An 8,733-nucleotide genomic window follows, 5' to 3' on the forward strand; every position below is an offset into this window, starting at 1 on the left:
CTATATGGTCAAATAATCTTTGACAAAGCAGGGAAGAATATCTAATGGAAAAAAGTCTCTTCACCAAATGGTGTTGGGAAAATTGGACACCAACATGCAGAAGAATGAAAACTGGAGCACTTTCTCACATCACACACAAAAAGAAATTCAAAATGGATTAAAGACCTGGGGTGCCTGGGTGGCTTAGTTGGTTAAGCACTTGGGTCTTGATCTCAGCTCAAGTCTGGATCTCAGAGTCATGAGTTCAGGCCCCATGTTGGGCTCCACATTGGTCATGGGGCCTACTTAAAAAAAAAAAAAAGGACTAAAGACCTAAATGTGAGATAGGAAATCATCAAAATCCTAGAGGAGAACACAGGCAGCAACCTCTTTGACGTTGGCCATAGCAACTTCTTACCAGATATAAGACATTTCCTCCTGATGAAGACATAGGGAAGGGTCTTGCCCTAGCCTGAGCAGGATGGGGAAGGGAGACAACCAAGACCACACAAGGGAGGCTCAAAGCAGCACCAAGGGGTGAGATGAACCCCTGCAGCACAAGAGGAAGGGAAGAGATACAGAATAGCCATGAGACCCAGGGAAGGACTTGCACAGAGGGCTGGTCAGAGAAGCTTGGCCCTGAAGACCCAACTCCCACATGGACATGGTCTTGGGAGTGATATGCAGCTGGGTCAGTGGTCTCTCTTCTCAGGAGGGACCTGACCTAAGTCAGGAATGCTGCTGTGACCTTAACAAACAGACTAATGTCTGCCGGAACCATAAAAGTAGGAGCCTAGAGGTCTTCACACATTGTACCTTGTCTCTAGGTCATGTGCCCTTCCCCAGCAAGTGGTCCCAGCTGTACAGTGACAGGTCTCATGGACACAGGGTATGCCCACACATGCAAAGTCTCACACCATTGCTGAAGTGACACAGACACTGTCCCACATAGGGACCCACGAAGAGTCAAACTGCAGAAATCCCTTATCTTACTTTTGCTTACCTAAGTTGTAACAGTAACTCACTCTTTTCAGACTGCAGCAAATCTTTTATTACAGATAATCAAACCTCTCCACACTGTGTCTCAAACAGTAACAAATACAATTTCATGTCTTTAACAGAGCAGAGTGAACATTCATACATGGCCATACATGGCAGGCTTTACCTCTGGAAACTGTTGTTGAATATTTTAAAAAAGTTTTTTTAATGTCTATTTTTGACAGAGAGAGAGAGAGAGCATGAGTGGGGGAGGGGCAGAGAGAGAGGGAGACACAGAATCTGAAGCAGACTCCAGGCTCCGAGCTGTCAGCACAGAGCCCAACGCAGGGCTCAAACTCATGAACCGAGTGATCATGACCTGAGCTGAGGTCGGACACTCAACCGACTGAGCCACCCAGGCGCCCCTGTTGTTCAATATTTTAAAATAAAGTGGACTTGCGGATTTATTCTTTTCAGTATTGTAAACATATGCTGTTTGAGGGGCGCCCGGGAGGCTCAGTCGGTTGAGCGACTGACTTCAGTTAAGGTCATGATCTCACAATTTGTGAGTTCGAGCCCCACGTCAGGCTCTGTGCTGACAGCTCAGAGCATGGAGCCTGCTTTGGATTCTGTGTCTCCCTTCCCTCCTCGTGCTCTGTCTCTCTCTCTCAAAAATAAATAAACGTTAAAAAAAATTTTTTTAATATGCTGTTTGATGTTATCTGAGTTTAATTTAAAACATTTCTTGTTGCAAATCAAACAAAATGTAAAGCTTCTGAGGCAAGCATCTCTGTAAGGGAAAAAAGAAGTCTTGTTATGAAACTATTCTCAAGCAAGACCCCACTTAAAATCTGCCAGCATGAACTTAAGAACTTTGGTCCACTGTTTGTCAGGATTAAACTGGGTTTCAATGGAATGGGAGCCACACTGCTTCCTGGGTCTTGAATCTTGTCTTCCTGTGAGGAAGACAAAAATGTGTCTCACCCTTTCTCAACCTCTCCTTTCATCTTTCTCAACATCTCCATCATCACGTGGTCTAATTTGTCCCAGGATAGTACAATGGCAACTGCTTAGACCCGTCTGTCAGAGACTCCAGGTGGGAATGGTTTCCACAGGGAACAAGTTGATACCTCTGAAATTTCAGACCCATCTTACTGGTCAGGGTGCACAGCAGCAATGGTTTCCAGCCCCAAGTGCATTAACTTCATTCCATGGCACAGGGACACTGGGCAGGCGACCCAGTTTGAAGGTTCTGATTGTACCATATTGTCCTCTGTGCCAGACATGAAAGGTTGCACTGAAGAAACTGGTTTTCTTCAGCTGGCCCAGCTGCATCTGGGCATAGGGCATTTGGTTGTCTACATTCTTCAGCTCATCATCCAGTTCTGGCTGTTGTTGTTTATGTTCTCTGTATCCCCTATGGTACTGAGCTTCCTCTGGATCCAGTCTTAGCCTCACCTTGGGCATTCTCAAGCTTTCCTACCAGTCTATCTCATTTAGCTCTGTCTGTAGCTGTTCAGTCATCCTCATTCATTTGCTCAGAGATCTTCAACAGCATTTGCAGCTGTGACACTCATTTTCAGTGACATTGAGCTGAGTGTCGAGCTGGTCTAAAAGAGGATCTGTGCAACCCTCACAGAGTGGTGATCTACATCTCTCTGGCCCGACCGGAGGTCAAAAAGGCCCCCAGTGCCCAGTCTCTGCCTAATGTTCTCCACGGTACCACCACCAGATGCCTCCCCAGTCAAAGCGAAGCTGTTGGCACCTACTGTAGACATCATTGTGGTTGGAAGGATGAATCTGAGAGACACCATCCTGGTGATGTCCAATAAATGACTCCTTTCCTGAGTTAGCCCCTTCCTCCAGGGTCTCTCCTGGTTTCACCTGGGCTGGGGCAAATAATGGAGCTGTGAGCTCCTGGATGGTGACGCGATCCAGTTTCAGGGATGCAGTGCGGACTCCCAAAGCTGGCCTGCATGGTGCTGCTGGGCGTCTTTAACCTCTCCATCCTTCAGGACTTGGAGCCACCACCCTGGTCAGTCTACCACAGGAGCATCATGGTCTCCAGAACTGCTGCCATCCAGTCTTCAGTGACTTCCCCATCCACCAGACGACAGTAACTCACTTTTACTGAGCATTTATTATGCACCTGTTAGTGTTCTCAGTGCTTTACATGTATTGACCGATTCACTTAACCAACGTTCACCAGTACCTCAGTACCTTAGGACCCAGATGCTGGGCAGGGGACTGGACACAGCTGTGACTACCGCAGTCACAGACCTTGTCCCCATGGAGACTGGGATCTGGTGGGTAAGACAACCCTGAGAATGCCCATGTGGGGTATACATGCTCTTACAGACATGGACAAGGAGCTTCAGACAGGGTTCTGCATACTAAAAGAACTCTCCCTGCCCTAAGCTCCCTTCACCTGTGCACCTCCTCCCAATATACTTGAAAGAGCTGCCTGCCTCCTCTTCCTTCCCTCCTCTCATCTCAATGGACTCGGACCTACTTTTACCCCCTTGCTGCACTGCAACAACTTGATTCAAGGTCACAGTGATCTCCATCTTTCCAAAGCCCCTGCTGCAGACCCTGCCTTCCTGTCTCAATCCTTTTTATACAAGCTTCTCTGATGCCACCTTAATCCGTCATCCCAGCCAGTCCCCCTCCATCCCCCTTGCCAAGAGTTAGATGTGGGAGCACCTCGCGGCTCTGGCTTGGGCCCCTTCCCTTTTCTGTCTCACCCTATTTCCGTGTGACCTCACCCATGATTTTGAACACCTCTGTCTCCAGCCCTGACTTCCTCTCTGAGCTCCGAACTTAACTATCCAACTGTCTCCTCCACATAATGGGCGTCTCCATATGGCAAAGCAGAATTTTCATTTTACGCTCCCACAAAGAACGTGTTCTACCACGTCTTTACACTCCACAGAAGGGACAATAAATTTGCTCCGTCCAAAAGCCAGTGAATTGTTCTTTTTTTTTTCTCCAGTGAGACCAAATATAACAGTCTTTATTTATTTATTTATTTATTTATTTTTTTAAAGAAGAGAGAACCTGACTAGCTTAATTGGGAGAGCATGCAACTCTTGATCTTGGAGTCATAAGTTCAAGCCCCATGTTGGGTGTAGAGATTACTCAAAAACAAAACCTTTAAAAAATGAAAGAAAGAAAGAAAGAAAGAAAGAAAGAAAGAAAGAAAGAAAGAAAGAAAGAAAGAAAGAAAGAAAGAAAGAAAGAGAGAAAGAGAGAAAGAAAAAGAAGGAAGGAAGAGGGAAGGAAGAGGGAGAAGGAAGAAGGGGACGGGGGGAAGGGAGGAAAGGAGGGCCCGCCTCACAGCTAAATGCAATCTTTCTCCCCTGACCCCTAGCAGTGAGATACCCACCCCCATCCCCACCCAGGGCTCCTGTGGTCTTCCCCTAGGACCCTGTGGTGCCTCGCTCACATGAATGGCTCCTGACCCCCACACACAACCATTTCTGCCTCCCAGTCTACGTGGCACCAGCCTCGTCAATTTGTCCGCTGGCAGACACAGCCTTCTTTGATCCCCATAGGCACTCCTCTCCACTCCCCAAAAGACCTGTCCCCCATCAGAGGAAGGCCCTCTCCCCACGGTCATGGTAGACCACATTGTGGGGATGGCGGGAGATAGCTGAGCCGAGCTGGGCAGGCTGAGACTCAAAGCCCCCATCTGGCTGCAGTGACAGATCCTGGCTGAAATCTACACCAGGCAGAGGGCCAAGGTAAGGAGGCATTGCTGGCTCAGGTGGAAGACGGTGTTTCCAAAACAATTTGGGATGCAAGGAGGATGATAAACACTGGGCCTGGTGAAATGCCTCTCCTGGGCTTGAGCCCCACCCACAAGGTCCACAAGGCTGACCGTGGCCAAGGACACCGATGGCCCAGGCACCGTCACAGAGAAGTGAGCCAGCTGAGTCACACAGGTGCCTGGGACAGGCTGGTAAACGCAGCCAAGTAAGGTGGGGTAACCAGTGAGCAGGGCAGGTGTGTGTGACATGCAGGTCCACCTGCACAGCAGACGTGGAGAGGGTGTGCACTGGTGTGGGACAACGGGAATGACAGGGGAGTGGTTGGGCACAGACAGGTCAGGATGTGACAGGCACACTGACACTACTACTGGGCACTTCCCTGCCAAGTACCAGATGTTTTAGGGTCACCGTCCCTCTGGCCCGGGGGGGGGGGTGGTGGAGGGGCCTGAGGTCCTTGGAGAAGGAGAGCCTCCAAGGCTCTCCTTTGTAGGACAGGAAAAGGTCAACCTGTGACACACACACCCAGGCTCAGGGAGGGGACCCCGGCAGTGTTCTCCGGGCCAGAGAAAAAAGAAAGGGAGAAGGCACCTTGCCACTCCAGTTGTGTCCTTCTTGGGTTCTCCAGGTTCCCCAGGACCCAGACACACCCTGGGCTCTCCAGGTGTGTAGACATCCACCTGATGTCTACTGCCTCAGAATGGTCCTGCCAGCCCAGGAGACGCGGCCACGCAGAACTCCTCCCAGGATGGCTCTGCAGGGGCCTCCCCACCTCTACCATGCATTACGGCTCCTCCCTTCTGAGCCCCCCACCCAGGCCCGCTCCAAGCAGTCACCCAGTCCCCAGAGCACGCACCCCTCTCCCAGCCAGGGGCCTACCACACCCACTCAGGGGGGCACAGAGACCCAATGCCCACACACAACACACAGGGCCAGCTCCTCCAGAGCGGCACTGGGTGGAAGGTCACCAGCAAACCTGTGTGCCTCCCCCAATCCCAGACCTGTCCTCAGATCCCAACCCACAGCCCTCCTGGGGCCCCCGCAGACTGAGACTACTCCCATCCCCCACAACTGCTGCAGCCTCGCCCCTCCCAGGGAACATCTGCTACCTGGAAGCAAGATGGCGATTAAGGTGGGAGAAGCTGGTGGTGAGCATAGCCCCACCCATCCCTGCATCACCCCGTTACCGCCACAGGCTGGCCCACCGTCCCCAAGTCATTCCTTGGGCCATGTTGCTCTCCGGAGTTCTGCTTTTGTGAGTTTCCATGCCCAACCCCTCCCAGGTCCCATAAACACTGCCCCAACTGCCCACCCCTTCCAGACCCTCCAGAGCAAGCCCGCAGAAGTCACTCAAGTTCACCTGCAGCTCAGCATGCTCTCATCTTTGTTTCCTGACCAGGGGTTAGAAGTACTGACTGGGAGGAGTCAGCACCATCCCCTTCCTCCTAGGACCATGAAAGCACCCCATGCCCACGACCCACTCCCAGAACCCTCCAAGGGCCCACCTTCCAGACACTCACTCTCTCTCTCTCTCTCTCTCTCTCCCCCTCTCCCTGTCTCTCTCTCTCTCTCTCTCTCTCTCTCTCTCTCTCACACACACACACACACACACACACACACACACACACACAGCAGTGGACCTGGTACTCAAAGGCATGGGTACTGAACCGAGACCCTAGCACAAAGGCACAGATGGGAATGAGCTACCTGGGACACACCTGCATACATGTTATGTGCAGTGTGTATAGTATTTGTGTAAACCCTATTCTTGGACATTTATCTCCCACCTGTGGCTCCTTCATTGGGCAACTAAGGCGGAACTTGGGACTTGCAAACCAATGGGGTTGTGGGGTCTTGAGTTGAGACCCTAAAGGCCAGGGCAGGGTCTGGCTTGGGCACTGTGGAGACAAAAGGGAACGGGGCGCCTGGGTGGCGCAGTCGGTTGAGCGTCCGACTTCAGCCAGGTCACGATCTCGCGGTCCGTGAGTTCGAGCCCCGCGTCGGGCTCTGGGCTGATGGCTCGGAGCCTGGAGCCTGTTTCTGATTCTGTGTCTCCCTCTCTCTCTGACCCTCCCCCGTTCATGCTCTGTCTCTCTCTGTCCCCAAAATAAATAAACGTTGAAAAAAAAAATTAAAAAAAAAAAAAAAGTGAACAATGCAGACAGATCCTAGCCTAGAGAGCTCACCAATCTAGGGAGGAGACAAACCTGAATACGATACATAAAAGTACAGCTGTGATCAAAGGCATAGTTAGTGTCACTAGGTGCCAATATCAGGGGAGATATCCTAGCGGCAGGTGGGTTTGGCCCCCAGGGTTGGAGGGTCATGGGCAATCTACCGGGCTCAAAGTCTGGCTCTCACACTGCTTCTTCAGTCTCAACAACCATCAGATCAGTGTAACTCCTGAAAATGGACTGGAAGATGCTGCTTTTGGAAAATGAGCTGGCAGAGCAGGGCCCCCAAATTCTATGTGTTCAGTGAAGTGTAATAACTGGAAGCCTGATGTATTCCTGTGGCTGAGATCTGAAGGATTTAACAAGGAAGTAAAGCACTGAGAAGGGAGTGGATCCAGGCAAAGGAAGTGCATGTGCAAAGGCCCTGTGGTAAGAGGGATAGTGGCAGTCACCAGTCCTGACAGAGGCAATACAGAGCCCTGAAGCCCAAAGAAAAAGGGCAAAGTGTGGCCAGAGATGAGGCCACTGCCCCCCAGGGTCATGTGACAAAGTACGACACATGAACTCGAAGTGAGGCTCCACACTGTGATGACTCAATCCAGCTGGATAAGGGAAGTATGGTAACCAGGCTGGAGCAGGTGTGGAAGGCAATGGTGACCTCCCTGGCTGGAAGCTCAGGAGCCACCTCCACAGCACAAAGGAAGAGAAAAGATAAGAGCTGAGTTTGCAAAAAGGAGAAACCAAGGGCAAAGCAGCTTTGACATCAGAAGCAATAAAGAGGGCAATGAGAAGAAAGCTTTGTAAAACTGGCTAGAAAGCAAAGCAGCCCAGCTCAAGAGGAAGAGAATGCCAGAAACAGCCTCTCATTCCTGAAATGCCATCTCCCTTGTCCCGTTGGGATCACCTCCTCCAAGAAGCCACCCTTATCCTGTTGAAGTCCCCTTCTCAGAAAACACACACTTCCCCCATCTCAGACAACCTCTGCATTTAAATAAACACTTAGTTAACAAACACTAAACTTCCCATGTACTTGCTTCCTCAGCCCACCAGTGGGCCTCCCAGCTCCAGGCCTCAGCCCAGCTGGTCCCTAATGGCAGCCACTTCCTCTCATGAATCCCAAGAGGCAATCCGGGCAACCTTCTGGTTCCTACACAGTTTCCCCTGCTGATGATCCTACAAGCAAAAAGACCCACATCTAAGAGGAGGGAAGGCAGGGCAAGAACAGTTGCCAAGAGGAAGTGGTTCAGGCACAAGTGGACTTAAATCGGAATATTCCATTGATAGGGCGCCTGGGTGGCTCCGCTGGATAAGAGTCAGACTCTTGATTTCAGCTCATGTCATGATCTCACCGCTCGTGGGATCAAAGCCCCGCATCAGGCTGTGTGGGAACAGGCCAGAGCCTGCTTGGGATTCTCACTCTCCCTCTCTTCCTCTCCCCCGCTCACACTCTCTCTCTCAAAATAAATAAACATTAAAAAATATCCCATTGATGGCTTATCATGATTAGGGGTCTCTTGCCGCAGAAACCACCCACAGTTGCAAATCCAACATAAGCCATCACTGAGAAGTCCTAGCTTCCCAATGCTAGCGTGTCAGAAAGAAAATTAATATACATTCCCCCAAACCACATTAGGTCACTGTTCTTCAAACGCTGACACAACAAAACCCCACATTATTCCAAAGTCTGAAAAGCACACACATATTTTGAAATTTTAGAGAGATTTACACAAAAATAGTGAAAACTACAACGTTTTTCCCACCTGGAAACTAGCTAAATGATCTCCAAATTGGACATCTGTTTTTTGTAGTTTTTCTAAGAAATAACAACCGTGGGC

At 50.3% G+C, this 8,733-nt stretch overlaps 1 pseudogene; it reads right to left on the reverse strand.

Moving 5' to 3' along the window:
• Nucleotides 1-1,613: 1,613 nt before the first annotated feature.
• Nucleotides 1,614-6,636, reverse strand: LOC122494120 (annotated as a pseudogene).
• Nucleotides 6,637-8,733: the final 2,097 nt, after the last annotated feature.

The sequence above is a fragment of the Prionailurus bengalensis genome, chromosome E2 (genome assembly GCF_016509475.1).
Source record: "Prionailurus bengalensis isolate Pbe53 chromosome E2, Fcat_Pben_1.1_paternal_pri, whole genome shotgun sequence".
NCBI lineage: Eukaryota > Metazoa > Chordata > Mammalia > Carnivora > Felidae > Prionailurus > Prionailurus bengalensis.